Source organism: Crinia signifera, chromosome 2, assembly GCF_055691185.1.
Source record: "Crinia signifera chromosome 2, ASM5569118v1, whole genome shotgun sequence".
In the NCBI taxonomy this organism is placed as follows: Eukaryota; Metazoa; Chordata; class Amphibia; order Anura; family Myobatrachidae; genus Crinia; species Crinia signifera.
Window position 1 is genome coordinate 118,073,271 of NC_139218.1, and position 11,122 is coordinate 118,084,392.

Genomic DNA, 11,122 nt, shown 5'->3' on the forward strand with positions numbered 1-11,122 from the left:
GCCCAGCGCTGGTCTATTCTTCTAGATGATATCCTCCCATTAATTCAGGGTTATTTTGGGGTGTGTTGCTAATAGGACCACACTGACCTTGGTGTTGGTCCCTATATGCAAAACAAGGTTTCTTTACAAAGCTCCTCAGACCAAATCCTTCTGTCTTAAATGGAGAGGGAGGGGGTAATGAACCAATATGACTGACCTGATGACTGTTCCCTATATGCACATCAAAGAAACCATGATGAAATATTTCTTGGGTAAGTAGGGAGCAGCTGTTTGTACATAAGGATGGTGTATAACAGCACTTATTCAAACACTTTCATACACAGCGCTCTGCTTATTCTTTTCATCACTGCTTGACACTGAGTTTGACATTGCATCATGTTAGTTTCACGGAAGGGTTAAGTGCTTTGCTAATGCAGCAATATTAGGATGCCAGAATAGAAATAATTTGATGTTAATTTTTTAAAATTTGTTGGCTTCTTTTCATCTTTACCAAGCACTTATCCTGTTAAAAATAAGGGAGTAGTGGGTGTCAGAGAAAAGGTCATAAGCAATGCACAACTGATAAGTATGGCATTTCTACTCATAACACCTAGGGCACCACCAACTCAAAATACTGAACTTAATGTCAGACTGTAGTATCTGTCATTCTACCCTGCAGTGCAAGCCGGCATGACTAATCAAAGGTTCAGTGAGTGTGAAAGTGTGATTCAACATCAATGGCCATGATAACTGTACAGCAGATACTAGCAGTAGCTCTACAAGGAAATATTTATATAGCAGGACAGACAGGAAATAACACTGACATTTACAGTATATGAACCACTTTTCTCTGGGTGTCAGCTTTCTGTATGACGTAATAAGAGGTCTGTCTGGCTGTCCGATCATCTATTCCTTCTCTGTTTAGAAAGGAAACCTTTTAGACTTTAGTTTGTATGTGATTTACCCCTTGGCTCATTCTTCAGTTCCAACTTTCTTATTAATGTCTGTTTAAAAAATGTACAGGTCGAGTATCCCGTATCCGAATATCCGTTATCCAAATTATTCCGAAAACCAGACATTCCAGAAAGAATTTTTTTTTTGCTAAAAACTCACTGGGGACATTTGTAACAGCATCATTGGGGACATGATATGTAACTGGCACTATATATGTGCAAGACAATGATTGCTTGGGATTCAAATTCACTGCTGTGATAGTACACACATTTTGTTTCACGTTTTGAAACCTTGTTTTTTGAACAAATAAAATATATTTGTGTGTATTTTATGTGGTAATAAAATATATTTGTGTGTATATTATGTGTTTATACAGCATAAATGCAAGATACTTCAAAATACATCATTGAAATATTAAAATATTCCGAAATACGGAATAATCCGTTATCCAAAATTCTCCTGGTCCCGAGCATTTTGGATAAGGGATACTCAACCTGTATTAGAATTTATGTTTTATAAAACAAAATATGTATACTCAAACTGATTATTATTATTATTATTATTGTTATTATTATTATTATCATTATCATCATCAACATTATTAGGGTCAATTTAAAAATTTCTTTACATTCAGAGCAGTCAAACTCTGGAACTCAAAGACAAAAGAAGACTCTGGAACTCAAAGACAAAAGAAAACTCTGTAACTCTCTTCCTGGAGAAGTGGTGTCGGCAGACACTATAAATACATTCAAAATAAGGTTGGACAAACACTTATTGGTTAAAAACATCCATGGGTACCAATAAGAAATATAATCTGTTAAAATTTCAGAACATACTATACAGCAGGGTATAATGTAGTATAACAACCTAGGTTGAACTAGATGGACGCAATTTTTTTTTCAGCCTTAACTACTATGTAACTATGTAATGCCGGAAGCCTAGACATTATGATAAGAGGTACAAATAATAAAATAAACAAAACCCCATCAATATAGCCTTACCTTAAGAGACAAATATCCCCAGAAGGATCAAATACAGGGTTTACAAAATGGTCAGATGATCTTCCAGACACATCGCCACAAATGATTTTAAAGGCCTTTGTACATCTGAATAAAACTCTGGTTTCTGCCACATATACAGAGATGCAATATAATTTACTGCATCGGGCATATTATACAGGTTGAGTATCCCTTATCCGAAATGCTCAGGACGACGAGCATTCCGGAAAAGGGATTTTTCCGGATTTTGGAATATTTTTTTTTTAAACATACTTACCTGTCCCCTGGTGGTGGCCCGATGGTAACTTGGCATCCATGGAGCACTCCGGTGTCCATGGCAGGCCTTCAGCTTCAACTCTGGCGTCTCCAGTGGTCCCAGGAGTGTATTGCGCGAGTTCCCAGGCGCCGCGCTGACGTCACCAGCGAGCGCACACACTAATGCAATGCACTCCTGGGACCGCTGGAGACAACGGAGAGGATGTTGAAGGCCTGTCGTGGATGTCGGGGGACTTGGTAAGTATAAAAAAAGGGTTAGGGGGGTAAAAAAAATTCTAATTATTCCCAAAATCCACAGTTTTTGGAATAATTCAGATACGGGATGCCTGGATACGGGATACTCAACCTGTACTCCTAAACGTAGATGGCAGATTAGTATAGCATTTGACTCAGCTTGTTTTAAATGCAAGACATCTGACGCAGATATACTGCACTGTATGTGGCAATGCCCAGAAGTTAATGCCTTTTGGCAAGAAATTAGTAGATATGAATTGATTAAATACTATATAAATATTCTGCTTACATCAAAATGGGCCCTGTGGGATATATTCACTCAGACAAATATAATGGGCTTATCATATGGGCAGAGAACATTTTTGGTAAAGATATTTGCTGCAGCACGCAAAACAATTTTATCTCAATGGGTGACAAGTAATACTTTGAATATAAATTAACTATTGCACACCTATTCCAAATGGATTGGTTAGAAATGTCATTAAATAAAGAGAAGAAAACAAATACATTTTTCTCTATTTGGATGCCGTATGCCAAATCCTTATAAAGGATTCACTAAGACAAGCCATAAAATGAACCTCTTGGTATAACTCAGTGATGGTACGCTTAGGAGTACACCCGTTCTAAAATGTCTTGTAGATGGAATATAAATTGGTAATTAAAGATATAAATAAATGATGTGATGATTTGAAAGATATAGGTTAAGAATATAGACCTATGATACAGATCTAGTAAAATAATAAGGGGATATTAGTAGACCTTTTATTTTTGTTTAATAGATGTTATGTTTATTGAATGACATGTTTAACATAAATAATGTATAATGGAAAGAACATTATATTACTCATAACATATGTTCTTTTTTTATTTTTTTCTTGATTCTCTTTTTTTTATTTTAATTTTTTGGAAATTTATAATTGTACAAAATTGCACAAAAATTTATAAAAATATAAATTAAGAAAAAAAGGAAGAGGGCGCAGGACCAGCACTAGATCCAGGTCCCTATTCATCTCCATGCTCCACGTATGTACCATGCAGGGGTGTACCTGGACTCCCTCTCAACAAGTGGTGCAGCTTTTTATGCTCAACAGCAGAAAGCTTTGGAACTTATATGATCAGATGATTTGGAGCCTTTGCTGGTAGCAACGATGCAGTGTCTGTACTGCTTCGGGCTCGGTGGCTCGCTGCGCTCGCCACACTATTCTATTCTCAACCCCACGCCGACGTGGATAGTGGGGGTATGAAAAGGTCGTAGGACGCATACCGCCGACCCACGCGGGCTCGCTGCGCTCGCCACGCTTCGGGTTCACGTTTATAGTGGGGGGGTGGCGTGGGGGTGCATTTAACATTGTAAGCACCCATTAGGGTGCTTAACATTGTATAAGCACCCATTAGGGTGCATATACAATGTTTAATCGCATCGCATCGTATGGCATTGTATGCCATGTACAATGGCATACAATTTGAAAATTGTATGCCATCGTGCACTATCGTACGATATCGCATCGCATCGCATACCATCATATGCGTTATGGTATGCGATGCGATTGGCGACACTAAAATACACAAGTACCCAATATCTTTCTGATGTATGGCCACTTTTAGTGTGGTTGCAGGTTACCTAGGGTCTTTTCATGATGCCTATATCCTGCATCGCTCATCCCTGCCCACCCTTGAGGTTTACTGGCATATATATATATATATATATATATATATCATGCTAACATAATTGATGGTATGTAAATTGTTTTCAACACAACCCTTACTATCTATATGTGTGCTCGTTAACATGCTCTTGTGTGCTCTTGTTAACAAGCAAACCCCCCAAAACGTCAAAAAACATCTTCAAACTGTAACTCCTGCATCCCTTGCAACAAACACATTATTACAACCAAATCAAAAGTACCATTTAATTTATTCAAAATATTATATAAATTTTATATAAAAATTTACAATTTGTAAATAATAATCAACCTAAATTTGGTTTCTTTAGAATTAAACCAATATATCATACTGTGAAATGTTGCCTGGTTTACCTAGTAAACATTTGATATTTTACAAAACTGTGCTGTTTCTTCACAATAATCTTGTTGTGAATACTTTGTTACACATATGTATGGTAAAAATATTTGGGGTTACTTACCAGAAAGTGGCCTGGTTGCAAGCTGATCAGTGTTCTGGATGTGAATCCCCAGTAGGATCTCTGTGGAATCACTTGGCTAAGCTCTCTTCATATGCTGTATAATATGGACTGAAGTCCTAAAACCACTCCCTGTACTTTGAACTTCTTTCACTTATTTGGCCATTCTGGCTATTAAAACTCTTTTTATGTCATTAAGGCGCTTTTTGACATTTTTCACATTGTGCTTATAGGCACTAACATCATTCACTACATCAGTGATGTGGAACCACAAAGCCTTTTTCCTGGCCAGAGCAATATGGTGAGTCTGGTCCCCAAGCAGTCAGTGGAACAAAGGCAACATGGCTCTGACCACAGCACAATTTTCTTTTTAAGAAAACCCTACACCCAGTGCGGGTCCTCCCTTGCAAAGATGTTGGCAGGTCATCTTCTTCCACATCCTCCTTCTTGTCCACCTACTCCACCTGGGCATTCCTCCTCCTGCAACTCAGGCTGAAGAGCTTCTCCCTCCACATCCTGCTCCATCACATTCTTGCTCAGGAATGCCTCCTGCTCCTTCTCCAGCCCCTGCAAAACCACTGCTCTACTCTTTGCTATGCTGAAATACTCTCTCTCTCTCTCTCTCTCTCTATTTCTCCCTTACTCAGCCTCTTCCCAACCAAAATGCCTCATGCCCTATCTGGGGATAAAATACAGGGTGTGGGGTTGCTAATTTAGTGTACTTCTGTGTTCCTATGGGTGGTTTTTTTCATGGTGCAGTTTACCCATCATAAAACGCGCATTCTAATTGGCCTAAAAATTTGCATGTGTCCTGGTATAAAATATTGTAAGAGGTCACATGCCATTAACGTTTTTTCCTTTTAAATCGGACCCTATTACATCTTCGGTAAGAAATCACACATTAAAAAAGTGAGATATGGTGCAATTTAACATTCACCCTCAATCACATTCCATCCGGCCCAGAATAACTTTATACTGGAGCTAACTACACAATCTCTACTATAAACATGCATGTTCCACAACTAGACATGTAAATACATTCATTAGGAGTAGAGAAAGAGAGAGAAAATAACAACTTTTCCTTCAAGATATAAATAATCTCCAAGTATCCAGGTGTGTTTCTGTGTGTAAGATTATGCTTTCTTCTTTTGAGGACCTAAATCTGTGGTAGTGACCATTTTCAGTATGTGTATAAGGTATGTCTTTGAACAAAATAATAACTCCTATTTCACTATTGTTCCAATTAAAATGGTCAGTATCAATATTAATTAATTTGGTAATTATCAATCCCATTTGAATACAAGTATGATTTTTACTTGAGTAATGTATATCTTGTAAAATTAACTCTTTCAGATCTGTTGGATGATAAACTTATAAACAAATGACAAATCCTGAAACAACCTCATTAGATTTTGATTGTGGCTAAACTGGAGTGACCCCTTCTAGAGCCTCTTGTTAGAGGTGATAGAAGCAAAAAAGAATTTGAAGTGAATAATGTGGACCCATTTTGGCCAATTGTCTGAAAGAGGAAAGTGGATTTATGTGGACCATCAAAATTATATTATCTTATCATCTGCTGTGTTCAATTTGCTATCTCTCATGCTTAAACTGCATGTCTGTTTGATTTTAAATATTATAGTAAATTTGTAAAATAGTGAAAAATGGCCCCTGAAGTTGACAAAGCGCATGTTGTTACTTTTCTATTTTCAATACTCTAAAAGTGCCTCATAATTAAGACAAAGCACAGTTAATAAACGGGTGAATCACTGTTATTAGTAAATTTAAGATTGCTGTTAGTGGATCTCCAAATATAGGGCCTTATTCTAGTTCACTCTTTCTGACAAAATCCTTCTTAGCACATGAGTACGAAAAAATTGCATAGCAATCGAATCTTAGTCGATTAGCAAAGGAATCTCACCGTGTGTACACACCATTACAACAGAATGGTTAAAAAGGTAGTCTTCTCTGTTCCAGTGCTCTTCACATTATACAGTACATAATGTAAATTTGGGGTAGATGTATGAAGCAGTGATAATGGAGAAGAAGTGATAAAGTGCCCGGTACTTTATCACTAGCCAATCAGCTTCTGACTGTTAAGTAACAGGACAGTTAGGAGCTGATTGAAATACCAGTAATTTTATAACTTCTCTTCTTTTAGCCCTGCATCATAAATCTACAATTTTGTGTGGCATTGTTAACCTGGGATTAAATAATTATGACCTGAAGTAGCAACATCAGCTTATATGAACTACAGCCCTGGAAGACATACTCCTGATGGATCCACATCTGAGGGACATTAAATTCACTTTCAAACTATCCTGTATAATAAAAGGCTAATGGTGCTACTCACCTCTATAGGGGGAATTCAAGTGCTTTTGCACTTTCGAATATCAAATGGTGTCCGATGCAGCAATCCAAATGTTGCTCCATTTGGGCATGCACAGCCACCGTCGCTTATATTACTGTTATGTTGTTTCCAACATTTTGACTGCTGGTAAATAGTTGGGCAGCATTTTTCTTGTGTTAGGTAGAGTAATTATATAGAGTCCCTCACAATATAAAGAGCAGAATGAAAAGTAAATGAGATATATAAAAGGTTAAAACAGTAGAATATCTAATAATCATGATCAAAGGTCCGGAAAACCAAGTGTTAAACAGTGCGTTTCTGAGTGGAACTTGGGTGTGGCTCTTTGGGTCAATAGTAATTACAGTACTGTAGGTCAACAGGTTCGACATGTGGAAAATGTTGACAAAGCAAAAGGTTAACACAGAAATGGTAGACACATGAAATGCTGGGCATGAGGTTTTACATTTTTGGGGGTGTCAAATTGTAGATTAGAGCATATGAACCCCCAATTAGTGTACTATGTCCCCTCACATGCCTTGCTTTGGTCATTATGCTTTAGGTCAGGTGCCTTTCTCCACTACTTTTCTGCACGGCACCGTTTAGCATTCCAAATCGTAGTCTATACTCAGAGTAGAGTATTAAAAAAATTGTGAGAAACTCATGTCGACCTTTTGCTTGTGTTGATCTTTTGTCCATAGCGAACTAATGCATGTTAACCAATAATGGTCGAATGGTTGACTTTTGACCTAATGCAGGTCAACCCAATGTTCAGATCCTGTTGAACTTACATTTGTTATTTTGGTTTACTGTACATTCCATTTAACTTGTTATTAATGCAATCTGTTTAACTCGAAAAGGGATTTTAGTTCTTGCAGAGTAACATACTACTAATGCTCTGTAATGCTTCTTTTAGACCGCAATGCTGGGTCGCACCTGGGATTAGGACATGGGTCCATCCCAGGAGTGACCCAGGATTTGCGCTAAGTGCGGCTCTCAGCGACCAGGCTTATTGCCGGGTCGTTGGCGTCCTCTGGGGGGGGGGGCAGAGCGTTTGCACGATAGTCTGGGGCAGGGGAGGAGGCAACACTGAGGTGACACTACTGCCTCCTCCATAAAAGTGAACAGGACCCGGGTCGCTCAACCTGGGTTACCCATTCACACTGCCCAGCAATCCGGGTCTGACCCCAGTAGAACCCTTGTTTTGACCCGGGTATTTTTCAAAATGCCCTTTTACACCGCAGAGTAACCCGGGTCAACCCGGCAATAACCCGGGTTGGACCCAGGTTATTTGTGCGGTGTAAAGGGGTAAAAGGCTCTTTAGATATTAGTATTAACATTCCCTTGTGTGTACAGCAAAATTGATCCTAATTTATATATTTGAATACAGTTTCTTTTTATTGAAGTCTACAAAAATAATTGTATTTTGCTATCAGATCATAAACTTTAACATAACAGCAAAAGATTCTGAGCGCTATGGGTTAGTGTGTGTGTGCTGTGTGCAAATGGCTGCCCTCTAGGAGGGGGTTGCCGCCCCCAAAAAGCAAGAGTTTACAAAAGAAAAAGAGATACCAGTAGGCGCCTCTTGCACACAGATATACAATTTATTTAATAAACATATCATACAAACATTATTTGCATTATTCAAATTAATGAACACAGGATATACACAAAAGAAAAAAAGAAAAATAAATTCAAAACACAAATAATAAAAATAAAAATAAAAATAAAAATAAATAAATAAAAAAATGAAAAAGCAAAAGAAAATACAAAGATAAATATAAATATAAATATAAAAATGTTAGTTATTAAAAAGCATGTGCAATATTAGCAACTGTTTAAAGTGCAGTATATAGTTACCAAGTCCTGGTTAATTGATTTCTTTTCATATGCGCATATGAAGCCAGGAAATGATGTCCCAATTGGGGGGTAAATCGCCAACACTTCGTGGGGATAAAAGAAAGGCTGTAGAGCAGTGGTCGCCAACCCGTCGCTCGCGAGCTACCAGTAGCTCGCGGCAGCGATGCGGGTGGCTCGACCACTGCTGCCCATCCACCCAACCGTTCCTCCCTCCCTCATTCATTGCCCGCCGCTGCTGCCCGCTTCCCTTCTGAGGTGAGGAGACTCAGGAGAGCGTATCTTGTGCTTCTCCTTCCCCTCACCGTGTATCCCTGTGACTGATTGGCCGTCAGCCAATCAGAGCTAGCGGGCCGGCAGCCAATCAGGAGCCGGCCCGCGAGCTTTGACTTGCTTACGCCCAGTCAGTCACAGAGAAGAAAGTGAGGGGAACGAGAAGCGCGCCGAGCGAGCTGTGCTCTCCTGCCCTCAGAACGTCACCTGAGTGACACTGACAGTGAGCCGGACCAGCTCTGCACCGCCCGGACTCCGGAGTCTAGCTGCGCCGTGTGAGTACTTTTTCTTAGTGTAGCAGGCAGCGTGTGTAGCCAGCAAGCTCAGCAATGATGTTTGTGCTCAGGCGCTGCGGTGGGAAATGTGTGCGACTACTGTACACATACATTCCCCATGGGATGGTGGGGGAAGAGATCAGCTGGGGTGGGGGGTGGGCAGCAGGGGAACACTAGCCGGGCATCAGGGGGACACCAGACTCTCCTCCCTCCGCAGGATCAACAACAAAGGTGGGGGCATATCTGGGGCAGTGGGGGTATACCTGGCACAGTGGGGGCAGCATACCTGGCACAGTGGGGGCATAACTGGCAGCATGAGAGCATATGTGTTTCTGGCACTATTGGGGGCATATGTATTATTGGGGGCATATGTGTATCTGGCACTGCACTATTGGGGGCATATGTGTATTATTGGGGGCATATGTGTACCTGGCACTGCACTATTGGGGGCATATGTGTATTATTGGGGGCATATGTGTATCTGGCACTGCACTATTGGGGGCATATGTGTATTATTGGGGGCATATGTGTACCTGGCACTGCACTATTGGGGGCATATGTGTATTATTGGGGGCATATGTGTATCTGGCACTGCACTATTGGGGGCATGTGTATCACACCCCCATTTTCATTGGCCGCATTCCATGTGGCTACAGTGTACACCTATTTTTTAGCACATGCCTATGGTGCACGCACACAGCACCACAATCGGGCAGGCATTTTTTATCTGGCACTGCTGGGGGCATTGTGTTTATGGCATAACTGCAGTTATTGGTGGCATTGTGTAACTGGCACTGCTGGTGGCATGGTTTATATGGCACAGTGTCTATTCAGAGAGGCTGGGGGCATAGCCAGCAGCTCTCAGAGCGCTGGCCATGTCCCAATAGTGGAAAAAATGTGGAGTATCACGTGTGGGGCATATTTATAATCGGTATCACGGACTGCACTATTGGGGTCATGTGTATCTGGCACTGCACTATTGAGGGCATATGTGTATCACACCCACATTTTCCATGGCCGCACCCCATGTGGCTACAGCTCTTAGAGAGCTGACCATGCCCCCATAGCGGAAAAAATGGGGGATGTAGCCTCGCAGGAGTTCCACGGTAGTAGCTGAACCCTCTAATTTTTGGCGCGTGCCTTCGGCACGCGCAGATGTCTCTTCTCTACCTACAGTATATTTGTGACATATTGGACATTGCAGTGTGTGCCATATTATGTCTGGGGCATTGCATTGTGTTTTTTTTTTTTATATTATGCAGATTTTTTTACATTTTTTACTTTAGTAGCTCTTCGGGCGGTTTATTTTGTCGCGAGTAGCTCCCGACCCAAAAAAGGTTGGAGACCACTGCTGTAGAGTGACCCAACAGGGTATTTGTAATCCACAATGATGATTTTCCAAAAGCTTTGAAATAACAGCAGGATGGGTGGTGTGACACTGTGGTCGACACTTGTGTCGATGAAGGCGGCAGTTTCAGGTCTTGTATAGCGATAATTGCTCTGCAACAAATCCTAGTGAGGGAAAAATAGACCACGCCAAGTGCCCTGCGTGCTGTGTCAGATGTTATCAGAGCGGCTGTGCCGGCCAGACAGCCAGACACAAGCCGCTGGACACTGACGCGGGCAGAGGCTGTTTGGAAGTATCGGTCTCCTGCGCTCCACTAGAGACACGGGGCAGCTGTATGTTGCAGAAAGTTCAATAGCTGCTGCCGTCTTCAGCAAAAAGCCGCTGCTGCGCCTATAGGTGGTTACCAGGGACCGAGGTGGGGTGGATGTAATAGGGCTCAGTAAT